Genomic DNA, 20220 nt, shown 5'->3' on the forward strand with positions numbered 1-20220 from the left:
CAGTAGGTACTGATACACACTATAGTTGACGAACCTTGAAAACATTGTGCTAAGTGAATGAAGTCAGTCACAGAAGACCATACATTGTATGATTCTATTTACAGGAAATCTCCAGAATAGGTAAATCTATAGAGACAGAAAGTAAATTAGTATTTGTCTCGGGCTGGAAGTGAGATGTTGGAAAGAAGTGGGAAGTAAGTGCTGATGAGCACAAGGTTTCTTTTAGGCGCAACGAATTTGTTCTCCAATTAATTGTGGTGATGCTTGCACAACTCTGAATGTACCAAAAGCCGTGGAATTGTACAATTTAAAGTGGTGAATTACACAGTGTGTGAATCACATCTCAATAAAGTTGTTAAATATTAGGCTCTAGTCTTCTGATTTTAAAAAAGGAACTATTTTGGAGATAATCTTTATTTGTTACTTATTGAAATTACACAGGTAGAAATACTAGGTCTGACTTTGCATTAGGACTAAGAAAATAATTGGCATCCAGCCTCCAAATGCTATTTCCCTGTCTCTCCGGTTTCTACTAGCCAAGGTGTGTTTCTCATTAGATGAAGAACTTAAAAATCGACCTGCGCAGAGTAACACCATGTGAATGGTTGTGGGGGTCAGAGGGCTGTTAATAATCATTTTCATGGTTAATCAGTAGAACTAGAAGTCCCTTTTTGGGGTGTCTTAGCTGCTTTAATTTTAGATTGAGGGATAGAAATTCATGTTACATCAGTTAGAAGATGCAAAGGCAATCTGACGACAGCATGAGCTCCCACGCAGCACATATATATTAGAGAAGAATCCCAAAGGTGTCACCAAGAAAACTTACAGGTAAGTCACCTTCACACATGAAACATAGTCATAATATTGTTCTTTTAAATTATGAGTCTGTTTTATTCCTGACCTTATGAGGCAAAATGTCATCATCCATCAGGCTTTCTCACCTGGGGCTCAAAGAGAGAATTAAGCTTCGATGGCTGAAAGCATCTGTGATCTAGAACGATTCCAGTTACCTACCATTGTAGGGGAGGCCACGACAGAAATAATTTTCTACATTTGGTGATTCAGATAAAGAATTGTGGTTGAGAAAGATATTCATTGTTGGCTTTTTGACATGTCATTGTGTAAATACTAATTTTCCCCGAACAGCTGATTTCTCTAACGTGACATAAAATATAACAATATTTGCACAAGGCACACACTGTTAAGACTAGCACACCATCTTCTGAATTTTAAATCCAAGCATCAGAAATTGTGAAAAGCCAACATTAACTCTGCTTTTTTTTTTAATTACTCTAGCAAAACTGGAAAATAGCAGTTTTCAGAATTACCATGCAAGTATAAATTGCATGATATAATGTATTTCTGTTCTTTTTTCAGAAATTCATCTCTCTAGAGAAGAGAAAGGGTATACCCATCAGAGAAAGGGTATAATTCACCAAACATGTTCATTTCTCAGAAAAACATGTTTGTTTTGGGCTACCTAGTTTAAAATTAATTGTTCAATGGAAATACGCCATCAAGACAGCCATAAAAAGCTTTCTTTGCCCACGTAATTATTGCTTTATAAATTAAGTCCCATCATTAAGCTTTAGTCCCATAGAATCTAATATTCAGAAGACCTACCTTCTAACAGCAATATGAAGATCCTTAATATTCATAAATATCATATTTGGATATGACCAAGAAGAAAAGTGAGACTCGTTGCCGTCTGGGGTCAGCCATCCTGACGATGGGTAAAGGCTCTTTGAGTCTCTGCTGGTGAATGGGTGGGCAGCAGAGTTGGCTTCATGCCTTCCAGTAATTGGTAAATAATATTACAGTCTGGCTGCTCCAGGTCCAGCCAAGATGTTTGAGAGCGCTGCTTCTCAGAGAGGCTCAGAAAGCTAATGAGAACTGTCAGGACGACTCATCTGCTCAGTGTCAGGAAAGGGGACTTGATTTCCAACGACTGCGCTCAAGCAATTTTATTTTGACCTGGTTCATGCAAAACCAAAGGTGGACCTATGAATAGCAGTAAGGAAATCTCAAAACATTATTAGAAGTGCTAAACATACAGTTCTGCTTAATGAGATGTATAGAAATCCTACTATTTAAAAAGCACTGGCCTGGAATCTGGAGATGCTAAATGCAATAAGATACCGTCCATTGTCTCAATGCAGGTGAAGTGTTTCTTACCTTGAAGGACACTGGACAAGACTTACCCCTTCTCTGGCCTTAGCTGTCTCACCTGTGAAATTCCAAGATTTGACCATTTGATTTCGAAGGTTCCTTTTAGGTTAAAAAGTATTTTAAAAAGCAAACAAACAAATAATATGACTTGCTCACTCTAGCCATCCCTAGAAAGCAGAGGTGACTTTACCATAAGTTTCATATGTTTAAATGATATTTATAAACATAAGAGAAAAGTCTGTACAGGGTCACATTGTTTAGACTATTCTTTGTCATTTGTATCAGAATTTTGCAGTTTATATTTTTTGCATCAAGAGTTCTTATTCCAGGAAGCAGGAGAAATAAACCACACTATTTTCTACTAACTTGTCAGGAACAAGGAACCATTTACTAGCTACACTGGCGTGAGCTCCCTTTTCCTCCCTACAATTTGTAGACATCCAAATGCCCATCCCTGGTGGGGGTGTTGGAAGAGATGGAGAGGGGACAACAACGGGCTCCCCAGGGTCAGAGAGCAAGGGGTATCTCTTACTGGAGTCGTGGGTGACACTGTGGGAGATCCAACAGGCTTCCCAAGGGGATCAAAGGAGTCCCCTGAAACCCAGAGTGGAGAAGCAGGCAGCAGGACAATGAGGGAGGCCCAGGGCAGCTAGAGAAGTCCAAGCAGAGGGGAGATTCCAGGACACACCTGAGACCGGGTTGGTCCTGGCTGGGGGCAGGCCTGGCTGGCCCGTTCCGAAGCAGCCTGTTTACCATGACCTCATATCCGGCTGGGGCAGGAGAGTTTCAGTCTCAAATACATTCTCAAATCTGTCAGATCTTGTGTCCCAAGTCCATTCATTCAGCAGCGTTTCACACCTGTTATTTGGCAGGGGCTGGGCTAGTGGCCTGGGATATACTCGGAACCACGGTGTAGACTCTGCTCTCAGACGGCTCAGCAACTATTATAATATCATACAAAGTGATGAGCTGTTGTAGGGTAGGTAATCAAAATCAACTCCTTTTCTCTCTCTCTATTGTTATAACCATTTTTCATTATTCTGACCCTGAGGCTCCTTTAGCATATTAGGTTTTTAGCCAATTTCCCCCAGGGGGGAAGAAGAATTTGTGCTTTGGGCATAGAAGACAGTGAGTACCCAACCTTAGCTGTGCTGAACAGGAGATCTCCCACTTGGACAGACTTGGGCTGAGATCTCCTGCCTGTCACCTTCATCACGTCCCCCAGAGTCTCAGGGACATTTCCTCCCACGGTCTTATGAGCAGACCGCTTGCGACCCAAAGATTTCTATCACAAAGAAGCGGCAACACGATTACAAACATCTCTAATACACTACATCTAAGGTCTAAAGATACTTTACAAAGATAGATGTTTATAGATGGAGGGAGGGAGAGAGGCCGGGATGGAGGTGGACACAGACAGGGGGTTTTAATATATAATTTTACACGTCTATGTCACAAGCCACATCATCCAGTCAGTGGTATTTCTATTTATTTCTTTATTCAATATTTATTTCTTGTGGGGAAGTTTCCTTAGCTTCCAAATGAAACTGAAGAAGAAAAGCAAATAAATATTCGCTAAAGAAATCCTCCAAGGTTAAAAAAACGTGTTCTAAGGATCAACGGTCAAGTACAATTTGGAGGAGCGGCAGTGTCGTTGTCACAAGCAACCACGCACTGCCCTCTGGTGGCCGAGGGGGACATGGCACGAGGGCGGCGGGGCTCCCCTGGTCCTGGCTGGGATAGAAGCCGTCCTCCAACTGAGCCATATTCACAGGCTTGCTGTTGGACCAAAACAAATTCTGTAAGAGTCAATGTTTGGGGGGTACCTTCTTGGGGAAGTCGTTGTCTTGTCATTTCTCACTGTGAAAAAATAGGCGTCTTCCCAAGTTTCAGGGCCCCTGAAGTTGAGCACCTGGGTCAGGCACTGGGTCCCAGGACGGAAAACAGGGACAAGGTTGCTGCCTCCCAGGACCCAGGGGGGTGGGGGTGGGAGGGCGTTGGGATAGCTGGTCTACCTCACAGCTCTGTACGTCTGGTTTAATGACAATAGCACGTCAAAACAGAATATTTATAGAATCCTTCTTATTTTTTAAACAATAAAACATGTAGAAAATAGGGAAACTACAACTCAACATATTTGTATACTTTCATCTAATTTCAGATATAGAGTTATTCCAAAAATGGGACCATCTTATAGTCCCAGTCACTTTTATGATAGTTATCCCTGCCCTCTAATATTGTTGAATATATGATGTTGACGGCTGCCTAGTGCTCCTTCTCATATCTTGTACAGGAATTAACTGCTTCTCTAGTTCCGGCTGTCATCTTCCTCCTCCAACCACACCTGCTTATCTCTGAGAGTCAAGTTCCGTTGACCTGAGCTCCAGGCAGCTTCCAGGCCTGGAATTAGTCACTGAACTTCTAGACCACTGTCACCTTATCCTTTTCTCCCAGGTCAGCAGGCGCTTTGAACCATGTCTCATCTCCTTCTTTCGACTGGGAGCTGCTCCCAGGCCAAGACACTGCTCAGTCAGTGCTCCGTCCAGCTCCCAGCCCAGCACTTGGCATAAGGCACTCAGTCAAGATTTGAAAAACACAGTAAATCTAAATGACTTACTCGTTGCAGAGAACTTTAACTGTCCATCAAAATCCCTTCTCCCTGTCGTGGGGCACACAGCTCGACTACATGATCCAGGCTCCCTTGCAGCCACATGACCACATCTTTGCCAAAGAAAGAGGAAAGGACCCGATGTGTGCTGTTCTAGACCCGGCCGGTCAAATCCCCCGGGGACTCAAGACACTGTGTCCCTGTTTACTAACCATTAGACTCTTTTCCTTTGTGGAGGACTATTCAGATCACTTGCTCATTTTTCTATTAGACTGTTTTCTTTTACTATTGAGATGTAGGAGTATATATCTCTATCTATCTATCTTCTGGATTCAAGACCTTTATTAAATATACATATATTGATATATACTTGATATATATTGATACATATATACTGATACTTGATACATATACATATATATTGTACATATACTATATTTATATGTAAATATATTTATATTATATATAAATATATAAAAGTGATATATATTATATTTGATATATAAATACGTTTACCTATATGTTACATATATATTTGACATAAGCAAATATATTTAATATCAAATATATAATATATATAAAATATATATTATATATTATATCAAATAAAGATAATGTTCAAATTTTCCTCCTAAAATTTTACAATTTTAGTTTTCATATTTGAGCCTATGGTCCATGTTAAATTAAGGTCAGTGTTTGGTATGTTGTAGGGAGGTTCTTTTTTTTGTCGCCATAAAGATGATAAACTAAATTCTGAACATTTTTTGTCATGTCTTTTTTAGTAATCTTTGTAACCACGGCCCAAATAAAGATACAGGATATTTCCACCACTCCAGAAATTTCCCTTTTCCGTCTTTACAGTCAGTTCAATTCTCCCCTTTGACTCTAACATTTACACTTCTGCCCTAGTTTACACAAGAGGGAAAGGTCACATCCTAGACTGTGTAGTTCAGACCCAGACACGTGTTAAAATGTGTATCCGTCAGGATCTACTCAGGAAACAGAAACCACACCAGTAATTTGACGGTTAATTCAACATGATGAATTATTAACTGGGAAAGGTCCTTAACTAACAGAGATAAAAAGAGAACTCTGAAGAATGCAAGAATTGCAGATGGCCGAAGCTCCACCAATCAGACCCATTTTGGGGGATTTCAATTCAAAAGCAAGCTTTGTAAGGAAGAAATCTCCGCGTTTGATTGAAAAAGTGGATACACATGCGTCTGGCTTTGGGAAGCATCAAGCGTGCAAGAACAGGTTCCCGACACAGAGGCGGCTCTGGTCACGGCGACAGCAGCAGTTGCTGTCAAGTCTGGAGGTGTGGCGCCCTCTGGTGGCCATGAAGGGAAGGTCAAGAGAATCACTAAAATGCGGGACGGAACATCCTGAGTTGCCTCTCCACGTGCCCTCGTCTGTTGATGCTGACAGTCTGGACAGCGTCTCATGTTCCAGCTCTTCCTCCCTCTCCATTCGCACCCCGCCAATGGTTACCTTTTCTGTGTACCAGTCTACTTTTATAAATCGTGTTTATTAGTCTCTCCAAGTACCTCCTCTTACATTTGTTGCTTTTTCCTGGTGTACATCTGCTTTCTATTAATTAATTTCTGCTCTTACTTTTATAATTTAGTTTCTTCTACTTTCTTTTGTTGAATTTGCTATTCTTTCTCTGCCTTCTTGCAGTAGAAGCTCAGTTATCTGATTTTCAACATTTTTTTCTTTTCTAATAAAGCATTTGAAGCTGTCATTCTCCCTCTAAGCTACATCCCACAACTATTAGGATATTGTATTTTTGTTACCATTCAGCCAAAGACATTTTCTAAACTTTACTCTGATGTCTTGTTTGATGCCTGGGTCATGTAGAAGTGTGTGGCTTCATTTCCAAACAAAAGGGGATTTTCTAGTTCTCTTTCTGTTGTTGATTCCAGTTTAATTCCCCTGGTTTCAGGGAACATGCTCAGTGTTTTGTGTATTAGGTCAAGATGGTTAATCGTGTTGTTCTAGTCTCCGCATCTTGACTGGGTTTTTGCCTGCTTGTTCTAGCAGTTAGAGAGTTGGGTAAAATTTCCAATCACGGTTTTAGATTTGTCTATTTCTGCCTTTATTTTGAAGCTATGTTATTACACACATACAAATTTAGGATTTTTATATTATCCTGTTGAACTGACCCTCCTAATTATGAAATGTTCCACTTTATCTCTGGTAATAATTCTTCACTGGAAGTCAGCTTTGTCTTAGAGTAACATAGCCACACACCTTTCTTTTGGTTTGTGTTTGCAAGGTATTTATTTTTCTATCCTTTTATTTTCAACATTTCTGTGTCTGTTTGTATGTGCTACTTGTAAGCAGAATATCGTTGTCTTGTTTTTTAGTTCAGTTGGCTTGTGTTTACTTCTAATTTGCTTTTGATTAGTCCACTTACATTTAAGGTAATGGTTGATATACAACTGTATTTGTGTTTGCCGTCATGCTATTTGATTTGATTTAACCATTCTACGCTTTCTTCCTCTATTACTCTTTTCTGTTTTTGTTTTGGATTTATTACTTTTAATTATTTTACTTTTTCCTCTATTAACTTTTTAATGATATGTCTATTAATATCTCTCTATTAATAATACTATTGTTGTTATTTGGTGACTACCCTTGAGATTTGGTTCCTTTCTTACTTTCTTTTGGATTATTTTTTATGATTCCACTTTTCTCTTCAACTACCTTCTTAGTTATGTATATATCTATGTCCGCATGTACGTACATAGATATGCATAATTGTTTTACTTCAGTTGGTGGTTACCTTAGAGATTCAATATCTGTACTTCTAGTTGTGTGGCTTATAGTAGTTTTACAACTTCTACACAAAATCTTAAGATTCATTACATTCATTTATCACCCTCCTGCCTTTTTACTATTACAGTCATATGTTTTAATTCTGCATGTCTGCAACTTCACTAATTTTTTTTTTTTTTTGGTGAGGAAGATCGGCCCTGAGCTAACATCTGTGCCACTCTTCCTCTATTTTGTATGTGGGAGGCCGCCGCCGCAATGGCTTGATGAGCAGTGTGTAGGTCCACACCCAGGATCTGAATCCACGAAGCCTGGGCCGCTGAAGCAGAGCACACAAACTTAACCACTACGCCACTGGGCTGGCCCCACGAATTGTTATTTTTAAAAGATCAATGTTCATTCACCTTTTTATATGGTCATATATATATACTTATATACACAAATATATATATATGTATAAATTTTGCTGTTCTTATTTCCTTCCTGAAATTCTGAGCTTCAAGTAGAAAACTTTTCTTCAGCCTGAAGAATCCCCCTTCGTATTTCTTGTGGTGCAGATCTAGAGCTGAATTTTCTAGGTTTTGTGGGACGTAGTCTTCCATAGACCACTACTTAGAAAACCTTGTCTTAAAAACAAACAATGAGTGTAAAGGTGGACATTTTAGGCATTCTAGGATCTATTGGATAAATATTTTGAATTAGGTGGGAATTTAATCACTTATCAGATCACCCTGGTTTGAGTAACAAACTGCTTTATCTATATGTACAGTTGTCAAATATATTGCTCACAGCTGTCTTAGTAACTCAATTAACAGGTTTTTTTTTAATGGTTTGATACCTGTAACCCTAATATAAACATTGACTCACTTAGCTGCTTTGTTAGTTGATCTTGACATAAATGTGCATGGCTTATGGTGGATACTCAATAAATCTTTGGTGAAAGGATGAACATGAAAAGAAGTTTTTAAAAATAATAATCATTAAATCATGGACCTAAAGAAAATACATTTCATCACTTGTCAGTTTCTCAAGCTCTCTTTTGGTCAGCAAGCATCCCTAATAAACAGAGCAGCCATCAGTCACCTTACCCAAATAGGAAGTAAGATGGAACATAAAGCAGAAACTTCAGATTTTCTGGTTACAAGTGAAGAGGAGACATTTGAGAAAAACTTCAAAGATGCAGATTTTTATCTTTCTGTATCATACAAAAGTCACACTTTTTCTGTTTCATTTTGATGCAGAATTATATCCATATTACATTACTAGAAGCCATGATAAATCACAAATCAATTCCTATCCAAATGAAATGAGTATATTTATAGAAAATGATCACATACATCACATCATAAGTTTAAATCCATACAGAACAAATTTTATATTTAGCAGTTTGGTGATTATCAAAGACACTCTTCATTTACACCTGAATAACATTAAAATATGAGTGATTCATATCAAGATATAGCTCCTTTCGCTAATCTAAGTAAATTCTCCAAATTCAATTTAGCATCCCAATAAATCTGCCTTCTTTATGGTCAACATAAACATGTGATGTGACTTCTTACTATGGAGATACATGAACACAATAGCTCATTTATCACTGTACCACAGAACTATTTATTAACTTCAGGTAGCTTTCTTTTTATTCAGATAATTTAGTTTTCCATTTGGTGCAAAAATAGAGAGTGGTCAGATTTATTTTTCCTGAAAACATTAATATAAAATAAAAATTTAAAAATCACTCTGGGGCCGGCCCCATGGCTTAGCGGTTGAGTGCTCGCGCTCCAGTGCTGGTGGCCTGGGTTTGGATCCCGGGCGCGCACCGACGCACCACTTCTCCGGCCATGCTGAGGCCGCGTCCCACATACAGCAACTAGAAGGATGTGCAACTATGACATACAACTATCTACTGGGGCTTTGGGGGAAAAATAAATAAATAAAATTGTAAAAAAAAAATCACTCTGCCGTGTTTTAGGAATTTATTGTGTATCAATTTCAGTAGCAAAATGACTCAAAATCAAACATGAGAGCGACATCAGCAACATGGTGGAGTGAGCTGTTCCCTGTGTCTCTCCCCCTTTGAACCACAATTAAAAGGACACTCATTGATCAGTGGAGGACACCCACACAGCACACCAGGACACCTGAGAGACCCAAGCAGCTATATATCTGAAGGTGGATAGACTATCCCCCCAAGCAGGTGGTGGAGATAGGTGAGCACCCTCTGGACCCCAGGCAGCCCAGCACACGCATGCGACTACTTTCCCAGCTGAACAATCATAGCACCACTGTGGCCCCGAGTGTGGTAGCGTGCCTCAGTGCAACTGTGGAAACAGGTGACAGCAGCCCTGAGCCCCCTGCGTGATCACTTCCCCGTCTAGTGGGGGAGCCCTCAGGACCATGCAGCCCACAGAGAGCGGCACAGGCTTGGACCCAGTGGGGAAGCCCTGGCCACCAAGCACAAAGGCTGGTGCTACCTAGGAGCAGAGGGCGGCTGAGCAGCCGCTCAGGCGAACAAGCTCCTGGCTGCTGTGAACACCTGTAGTACTGCTGTGGCCCCAAAAGGGAGAAACATGACCCACTGGGACTATGGGAGTGGGCAGCAGTAGCCCTGAGCACCCCCATGATCACCCTCTCATCTAGTGGGAGAACCCACAAGCCCACCAGGTCCCAGGGAGTAGCTGTGGCTCAGTCCCAGAGGGGAGCTCCCACTCACCAAGCACAACGGCTGGTGCAACCTAGGAGCAGAGGGCGGCTGAGCTCCGAGTCTGGGTGAACAAGCTCCCGGCTGCCATGAACACCCACAGGACTGCTGTGGCCCGAAAGCAGGGAGCACAACCCCCAAGGTCTGTGGAACCAGGCAGCAGTAGCCCTGAGCCCCCCATGTGACTACTTTCCCATTCAGTGGGAGACCCCACAGGGCCACTGCAATCCCAAGGTGTGACCCAGGTTCAGAGAGCCACATCTGACAGGGATCACGGCAGTGGGCCTAGATTACACAGCTCCTGACCCCCTCAAGTGGCAGCCAGTGGAACCTGCGTCCAGAAACTATCACTATGCGCCAGCACAAATCCACTCCATCAAATGGTATAAAGAAATATGTTAATACTCCAGACCAGAAGGAAAAAGACAAACACCCAGAAACCAATCCTGAAGGCATGGAAATCTACAATCTAAATGACAACAAATTCAAGACAACCCTCATAAGAGAACTCAATGAGCTACAAGAGATTTCTGAAAGACAGTTCAATGAAATCAGGAACCAAATTACTGAACAGAGGGAATTCTTCACAAAAGAGACTGAAACTATAAAGAAAAACCAAACAGAATTGTTAGAGATGAAAAACACAAGGGATGAGATAAAGAAAAATCTGGAGTCCTTAAACAACAGGGATGACAATATGGAGGATAGAATTAGCAATCTGGAGGATAGGAACACAGGAATGCTTCAGATGGAGGAGGAAGGAGAATTTAGACTAAAAAGAAATGAAGAAATTCTCCAAGAAATATCTGACTCAATTAGGAAATGCAACATAAGGATTATAGGTATTCCAGAGGGAGAAGAGAGGGAAAAAGGAGCAGAGAGCTTGTTCAAAGAAATAATAACTGAGAACTTCCCAAACCTGGAGACGGAGCTGGAATTACATGTAACAGGAGCCAACAGGACTCCTAATTACATCAATGTAAAAAACCTTCTCCAACACACATATCAGTAAATCTGGCAAAAGTCAACAATAAAGAAAAAATATTAAGGGCAGCAAGGCAGAAGAGATTAACCTACAAAGGAAGCCCTATCAGACTTTCAGCAGATTTCTCAGCAGAAACCTTACAGGCTAGGAGACAGTGGAATGACATATTCAAAATTTTGAAAGACAAAAACTTTCAGCCAAGAATACTGTATCCAGTGAAAATATCCTTCAGATATGATGGAGAAATAAAAACCTTCCCAGAAAAACAAAAGCTGAGGGAGTTCATTGCCACAAGATCCCTCCTGAAAGATTTGATCAAGAAAGTCCTTGTACCTGAAAAGAAAGAAAGGGATTACAAAGCCTTGAGCAAGCAGATAAGTAGGCAGACAAAACCAGAAAATTGCAACTCTCTATCAGAACAGATTAGCAAACACTTAATTACAACTCTAAAGATAAAAGGAAGGACAACATGAAAAATAAATATTATCACTTCATTTTAACCACAAATGCACAACACCTAATGGAATAAGTTGTGACAACAACAACTTAGAAGGAGAAGAGGAAAGGGATGAAACCTGCTTAGACTAAGGGAACAAGAAGGTGTCAGGGAATGGACTATCTCATCTACGAGATCTTTTATACAAACCACACAGTAACCACCAGACAAAAAATCAGAACAAAGACACAAATGATAAATAATGAGAAAGCCATCACAGAGAGCCACCAAACTGAATCAGCAGTCCAAAATACACGGGATGAGAGACAAGGGAAATACAAAACAACTGAAAAACAAGAGATAAAATGGCAGCATTAAGCCCTCATATATCAATAACCACTCTAAATGTAAATGGATTGAATTCCCCAATCAAAAGACACAGAGTGGCTGGATGCATTAAAAAATAAGACCCAACAATTTGCTGCCTCCAGGAAACACATCTCAGCTCTAAAGACAAACACAGGCTCAGAGTGAACGGATGGAAGATGATACTCCAAGCTAATGGCAAACAAAAGAAAGCAGGTGTTGCCATACTTGTATCAGACAAAGTAGACTTCAAGATAAAAATGGTAATGAGAGACAAAGAGGGGCAATATATAATGATAAAAGGGACACTGCACCAAGAAGACAAAACACTTATAAACATATATGGACCTAACACAGGAGCACCAAAGAATGTAAAGCAACTATTAACAAACCTAAAAGGAGATATCAACAACAACACAATAATAGTAGGGGACCTTAACACCCCACTTACATCAGTGGATAGATCATCCAGACAGAAAGTTAATAAGGAAATAGTGGACTTAAATGAAAAACTAGACCAGATGGCCTTAATAGATATATATAGAGCACTCCATCCAAACACAGCAGACTACACGTTCTTCTCAAGCAGGCATGGAACATTCTCAAGGATAGACCATATGTTGGGAAAAAAGGCAAACCTCTATAAATTTAAGATGATTGAAATCATAAAAAGCATCTTTTCCAACCATAATGCTATGAAACTAGAAATCAACTGCAAGAAGAAAGCTGGGAAAGTGACAAAGATGTGGAGACTAAACAACATTCAAATGAACAACAAATGGATCACTGAAGAAATTAAAGGAGAAATCAAAGAATATCTGGCAACAAATGAAAATGAAAACACACATACCAACTCATATGGGATGCAGCAAAAGTGGTCCTCTTAGGGAAATTCACAGCAATACAGGCCCACCTTAACAAACAAGAAAAATCCCAAATAAGCAATCTCAAACTACACCTAATTGAATTAGAAAAAGAACAAACAAAGCCAAAAGTCAGCAGAAGGAAGGAAATAATAAAGATTAGAGCAGAAATAAATGAAATTGAAACAAACAAACAACAACAAAAAAAACAGTAGAAAGAATCAATGAAACAAAAAGCTGGTTCTTTGAGAAGATAAACAAAATTGACAAACCCTTAACCAGACTCACCAAGAAAAAAAGAGAGAAGGCTCAAATAAATAAAATTAGAAATGAAAGAGGAGAAATTACAATGAATACCACAGAAATACAAAGGATTATAAGAGAATACTATGAAAAACTATATGCCAACAAATTGGACAATCTAGAAGAAATGGATAAATTCTTACACTCATACAAACTCCCAAAACTGAATCAAGAAGAAATAGAGAACCTGAATAGACAAATCACAAGTAAAGAGATTGAAACAATAATCAAAACCCTCCCAAAAAATAAAAGTTCAGCATCAGATGGCTTCTCTGGAGAATTTTACCAAACATTCAAAGAAGATTTATTACCTACCCTTCTCAAACTATTCCAAAAAATACAGGAAGATGGAACACTTCTACGAGGCCAACATCACCCTGATCCCAAAGCCAGACAAGGGTAATACAAAGAAGGAAAATTACAGGCCAATATCGCTGACAAACATAGATGCAAAAATCCTCAACAAAATATTGGCAAACCGAATACAGCAATACATTAGAAAGATCATACACCATGACCAAGTGAGATTTATACCAGGGACTCAAGGATGGTTCAACATCTGCAAATCAATCAATGTGATACACCACATCAACAAAATGAGCAATAAAAACCACATGATCATCTCAATAGATGAAAAGACAGCATTTGACAAGATCCAACATCCATTTATGATAAAAACTCTCAACAAAATGAGTATAGACGGAAAGTACCTCAACATGATAAAGGCCATATATGACAAACCCACAGCCAACATCATACTCAATGGGGAAAAACTGAAAGCCATCCCTCTGAGAACAGGAACAAGACAAGTGTGCCCATTCTCGCTACTCTTATTCAACATAGTACTGGAGGTTCTGGCCAGAGCAATTAGGCAAGAAAAAGGAATAAAAGGAAACCAAATAGGCAATGAAGAAGCGAAACTCACGCTGTTTGCAGATGACATGATTTTATATATAGAAAACCCTAAAGAATCCATCAGAAAACTATTTGAAATAATCAACTACAATAAAGTTACAGGGTACAAAATCAACTTACAGAAATCAGTTGCATTTCTATACTCTAACAATGAACTAACAGAAAGAGAACTCAAGAAGACAATCTCATTTACAATTGCAACAAAAAGACAAAATATCTAGGAATAAATTTAACCAAGGAGTTGAAAGACCTATACAATGAAAACTATAAGGCATTATTGAGTGAAATCAATTACGACATAAAGAAATGGAAAGATATAACATGTACATAGATTGGAAGAGTAAACATAGTTAAAATGTCCATACTACCTAAAGCAATCTACAGATTCAATGCAATCCCAATCAGAATCCCAATGACATTCTTCACGGAAATAGAACAAGGAATCCTAAAATTCATATGGGGCAACAAAAGACCCTGAATAGCTAAAGCAATCCTGAGAAAAAGGAACACAGCTGGAGGCATCACAATCCCTGATTTCAAAATATACTAGAAACCTACAGTAATCAAAACAGCATGGTACTGGTACAAAACAGACACAGAGATCAATGGAACAGAATTGAAAGTTCAGAAATAAAACTTCACATCTATGGACAGCTAATCTTCGATGAAGGAGCTAAGAACATAGAATGGAGAAAGGAAAGTCTCTTCAATAAATTGTGTTGGGAAAATGGGACAGGCACGTGCAAGAGAATGAATGTAGACCATTATCTTTCATCACACACAAAAATTAACTCAAAATGGATCAAAGACTTGAAGGTAAGACATGAAACCATAGAACTCCTAGAAGAAAATATAGGCAGTACACTCTTTGACATCAGTCTTAGAGGGATCTTTTTGAATTCCATGTCTACTCAGACAAGAGAAACAAAAGAAAAAATAAACAATTGGGACTTCATCAGACTAAAGAGCTTCTGCAAGGCAAAGGAAACCAGGATCAAAATGAAAAGACAGCCCATCAACTGGGAGAAAATATTTGCAAATCATATATCTGACAAGGAGTTAATTTCCAAAATATATAAAGAACTCATACAACTCAACAACAACAGCAAAAAAAAACAATTAAAAAATGGGCAGAGGAGATGAACAAACATTTTTCCAAAGGAGATATACAGATGGCCAACAGGTACATGCAAAGATGTTCAACATCACTAATTATTAGGGAAATGCCAATCAAAACTACAGTGAGATATCACCTCACATCTGTCAGAATGGCTATAATTACCAAGACAAAAAATAACAAATATTGGAGAGGATGTAGAGAAAAGGGAACCCTCATACACTGCTGGTGGGAATGCAAACTAGTATAGCCACTATGGAAAACAGTATGGAGATTTCTTAAAAAATTAAAAATAGAAATACTATACTATCCAGCTATCCCATTACTGGCTATTTATCCAAAGAACATGAAATCAGCAATACAAAGAGATTGCACTCCTATGTTCATTGCAGCATTATTCACAATAGCCAAGATGTGGAAGCAACCCAAGTGCCCATCAACTGAAGAATGCATAAAGAAGATGTGGTATATGTATATACACACACACACACACACACACACACACACACATACACAATGGAATACTACTCAGCCATAAAACAACAAAATTGTCCCATTTGCAACAACATGGATGGATCTTGAGGGTATGATGTTAAGGGAAATAAGCCAGACAGAGAAAGACAAATACTGTATGATTTCACTCATATGTGGAAGATAAACAAACACAGGGATAAGGAGAACAGATTAGTGGTTACCAGAGGGGAGGGGATGGGGGGGATGAAACGGTTAAAGGGGCACATATGTATGGTGACTGATAAAAACTAGACTATTGGTGGTGAGCATGATGTAGTCTATACAGAAACTGATATATAATAATGTACACCTGGGCTGGCCCAGTGTCATAGTGGTTAAGTGCACACGCTCTGCTGCTGGCAGCCTGGGTTCAGATCCCCGGCGCGCACCGATGCACCGCTTGTCAGGCCATGCTGTGGCGGCATCCCACATAAAGTGGAGGAAGATGGACACGGATGTTAGCTCAGAGCCAGTCTTCCTCAGCAAAAAAAAAAGGAGGATTGGCATGGATGTTAGCTCAGGGCTGATCTCCCTCACACACACACAAAAAAAATAATACTGTACACCTGAAATTACACAGTTATAAATCAAAAAAACATTAAATATAGATTTATCTGCTTTTGGCTTATTACAGAGAAACTAAAATATGTTTGGGTTTATTAGTAAATATGTCTTGTATTTTATTAAAATCTTGTACTGTGAAGTAGCATGTTTCTAGAAATTATAAGAAGTATTTATAAATTTGCCAAGCCACAGGATGCTAATGTAAAAGACCATTTATAATTGCTTACTTCTTAGTTTTCACTAAATTTAAGGTCTGTAAGGGTTAAAAATTCAAATTAATAAATGTGATTAAAGCTACTACAATTTAATAAAGAAGACATCTTTGTATTCAAGGAAAGTAAGATATGCGTTTTCAGTAAAGAAGATATAAAGAATGAAAATATTTTTGTTTGTTTTGTTAAGAAAGATAAATTTCTCCTAAACTACTAGGAGAGAAGAAAGAAGGCATGGGGCAAATTCTAAATGTAAAAAGAAATTATAGAAGGTTTGTTGAAGAACCCTGAGGAAAGAGTTTTATTCATGGTCACATTGGCTAAGACTGAAATAAATCTAATCAAGGAAATGTTTTAATGTCAAAAGTAAGGTGGTACATTGAGGCCGGCCCAGTGGAGCAGCGGTTAAGGACACGTGCTCCAGTTCGGCAGCCTGGGGTTCGCAGGTCCAGTTCCCGGGCGCGCACCAATGGACCACTTGTCAAGCCGTGCTGTGGCAGCGTTCCATATAAAGTAGAGGACGATGAGCACGGATGTTAGCCCAGCGCCAATCTTCCTCAGCAAAAAGAGGAGGATTGGCATCAGATGTTAGCTCAGGGCTAGTATTCCTCACAAAAAAAAAGTACAAAATTAGAATTTGTGTTTTTTCTCCTCTCTTAAAAGGAAAACTTTCTCGAATTTTTAGTCTGCTATTGATAAAGAGATTATGAAAGGTTTTTTTCTTTGAGAAGTCTACCAGAAAGGTAGGGATTTTTTGTTTCATTGAATTAAATTCCCTGTATTGCTTTTATCAAGTCTTCATCACAGGCGCTAAAGTTTTTCTTACAGCTATTTAATTTTCTTCATTCCCCTGAAAATCTTTGTCGTTGTGGTTAAATGGATAACTAAGCATTGTTTCATAGGGACATATGGTATCATGTGGGTAAATGTTATTAATATAGGTGTTTTTAAAATTGAATAACATTCCTAAAATTCTGATCAGTTCTAGTTATGTCATAATTCTAGTCAGTACTTTAAAGTATTGTATGTCACAAAAATAGCCAAGTTTCTTTGTCAATTGCCATTTTTAAGTCTTTTGTCATTTGCAGACATTTTTGTTTTACTCTACTTTCACAAATATCTTTCATCTTCAGAGAGATTCATGGAAAGGACTCTGACACTCTAGAATGCAGGTTTCTGAAACTTTCAGATTATACAAATGATCTGGGTAAAAAAAATTACAGAAATCTAGAGGAGAAACTAATGACTTCATTAAACTGCTAACATAAGATCAAGACCAAGAGTTGATTACACAAAACTGAACGAATTGATGAGGATGATTATAATTTTTTATGACTTTTCATTTGAGATACTGCTGATTTTTTAAATGTTTTTTTTTTTTTTAGATCTAAGGAAAAGCTTTTCTCTTTCCTCTTAAGCTATGACTTTTAGCAATTTGGTAATTATGCTTTTGTAAGCAGAATTGAAACATTTATCATTTCTCCCTACCTGATCCCTACAGAATTTGGAAACTCTTAGTTAGTGAATATTGCTATTTTCATGGTAATATAGTTATTTACATAAGTTCAATAAGAATCTGTCCTCCTTATAACAGGACACAACTGGAAACATTGGTTATATTACCAAAGCTTTGACTGGAATGTCATATTTGAGAGAAACGTACAGACTCAGATATGACCCGACAGCTAAGGAACAAAGATTGGACTTTTTGGAATAAAGCCACTTGGAAATATTGGCCTGGTACCTTGTTTACAGGGTTCCCAGCAACCTTACCAGGGGAGTAAAGAAGGTCACTTTCCTGACAGGTGCAAGGAATCTCAGGATATTTTGGGGAACTTAAGAGAGGAATCCACCCAAATCTATAGGTATTACAGGTGGAGTCTGATGACAAGTCCTTGGCTTTGCTTTCCTATGAGAGACCTTTAAATTTCAATCTGAGATTCCTTATAAAAAGTTCCAGCTAAGCAGATTTAAAAGAGCCTATATGATCAATTGCTATTCTTGCTGTACTTATATAAATAATTGGGCAAAGTTTATTGACACTAGACTTATTTTACAAACCATTGAGTCTTAATTTGGTTATCTTTGGTAAGAATGAGAGTGATCTTGGAGAGAAAAATTATGTTTCAGTAGAAACTATAATACAAAGTTGTGGGTATTAGATTCTAGCTCTATTAATTGTCTTTGAGGTTTTGGTTTTCTAGCTGTAAACTGGACTGGATCTTAAATTCTTCTAGTTTCCTCAAATATCTGGCTACAAATCTCCAAACTTACAAGCCAGAGGTGTAATATAGTGGGGGTTTCAGGGGCCCCAGAGAACAAGCAGTTTATTAAACCTTTAAGCTACAAGTTAGGTGAAAAACAGTTAACCCATTCCTTTCTGTACATGCCAGAATGCCCTATTCCTTTGCTGGGTAGGGACCTACTACATAAAGTAGCAGCCTCCAATTATTTGAAAGGGGACCAATTGGAGGTAAATGTCCCCTCAGCCTTTGGTCACCAGCTGATTATTCTCCTGACAAAAGAGACTGAGTCAAAATATTTAAAGGGAAACAGTGGAATTACCAGAAATAAATCCCGGAGTTTGGGCCCATGGAAGAGCGGGACATGCCATCTGAGCAGAACCCATGATTGTCGAACTAAAACCTGGGCACAATTGCCCAAATGTTAAACCACATCCTCTCAGACAGAGTGCCCTAAATGGTATGGCCCCTCTCATAAAGAACTTGATTGATCAAGACCTCAACAGGCGATGCCAATTGGCATACAACACTCCAATCCTCCCAGACAAAAAGCCAACTGGGGAATACCAGAGATACAGGAGAACAACTAGAGTATGCCCTTCAGATAGGGGAAACAGTGAAGGCTCTCAGCATATGGCAACCAGTTCCTGCATGGCCCCACAAATTTGGGCCTCCATCCCTTCTAGCCTGGTGATTGGCTATACCTAAAAACATGGAAAACTGGGAGCCCACAGGACCAGCTCACTTCTAAGTGGAATGGGCCTTATCTGGTGATTCTTACCACTCACTCTGCCCTAAAATTACAGGGAGTCACCCCTCGGGTACACTATACCCAAGTCAAGAGAGCCCCCCAACCGGAAGACTTGGAAACTCCAAGCCGTCCTGACTTCTCCTATGAGCCCCTCTCAGACCTGAAGCTCTTATTCTGGAGACACAAAGATAAGTCCTTGGTGGGCTGGCATCCTACCCCCATGAAGGTGCTGGGACTCCTTCTTCTGTCATCTCTCATGACTATACTTATCCTCACCCTGACATGTGCTGCCCCTGGAATACCTACATCTACAGCACCTCTAGGCTACAAACAGAGGCTAACCGGTTAAATGAAAAAGGACAACCAGACCTAACCACACAGATCTGGAACGGGGTTGAACAGGCTCTTCCCAGCCTGACTTGGTTTCTACCACTTTTTTGGCCTCTGGTGGCTATTCTGCTTCTTCTACTCTTTGGACCTTGCATTCTAAACTGTCTGGTTTCCTTTATTGGCAAAAGACTAGACTCTATTAAACTCCAAATGGTATTAACCCAGGGGTATGAGAAGTTGGCAGCCCAACCCAGTAACAACCAAACATATCTAAAAGTTGCTAGGGACAAGTTCCACTCCTCTGTGGGTCCCTATGATGACGTCCCTGGTCAGCTGGAAGTAGTTACGGAAGACGGACCTTCATCC

The sequence above is a fragment of the Diceros bicornis genome, chromosome 38 (genome assembly GCF_020826845.1).
Source record: "Diceros bicornis minor isolate mBicDic1 chromosome 38, mDicBic1.mat.cur, whole genome shotgun sequence".
Classification (NCBI taxonomy): Eukaryota; Metazoa; Chordata; class Mammalia; order Perissodactyla; family Rhinocerotidae; genus Diceros; species Diceros bicornis.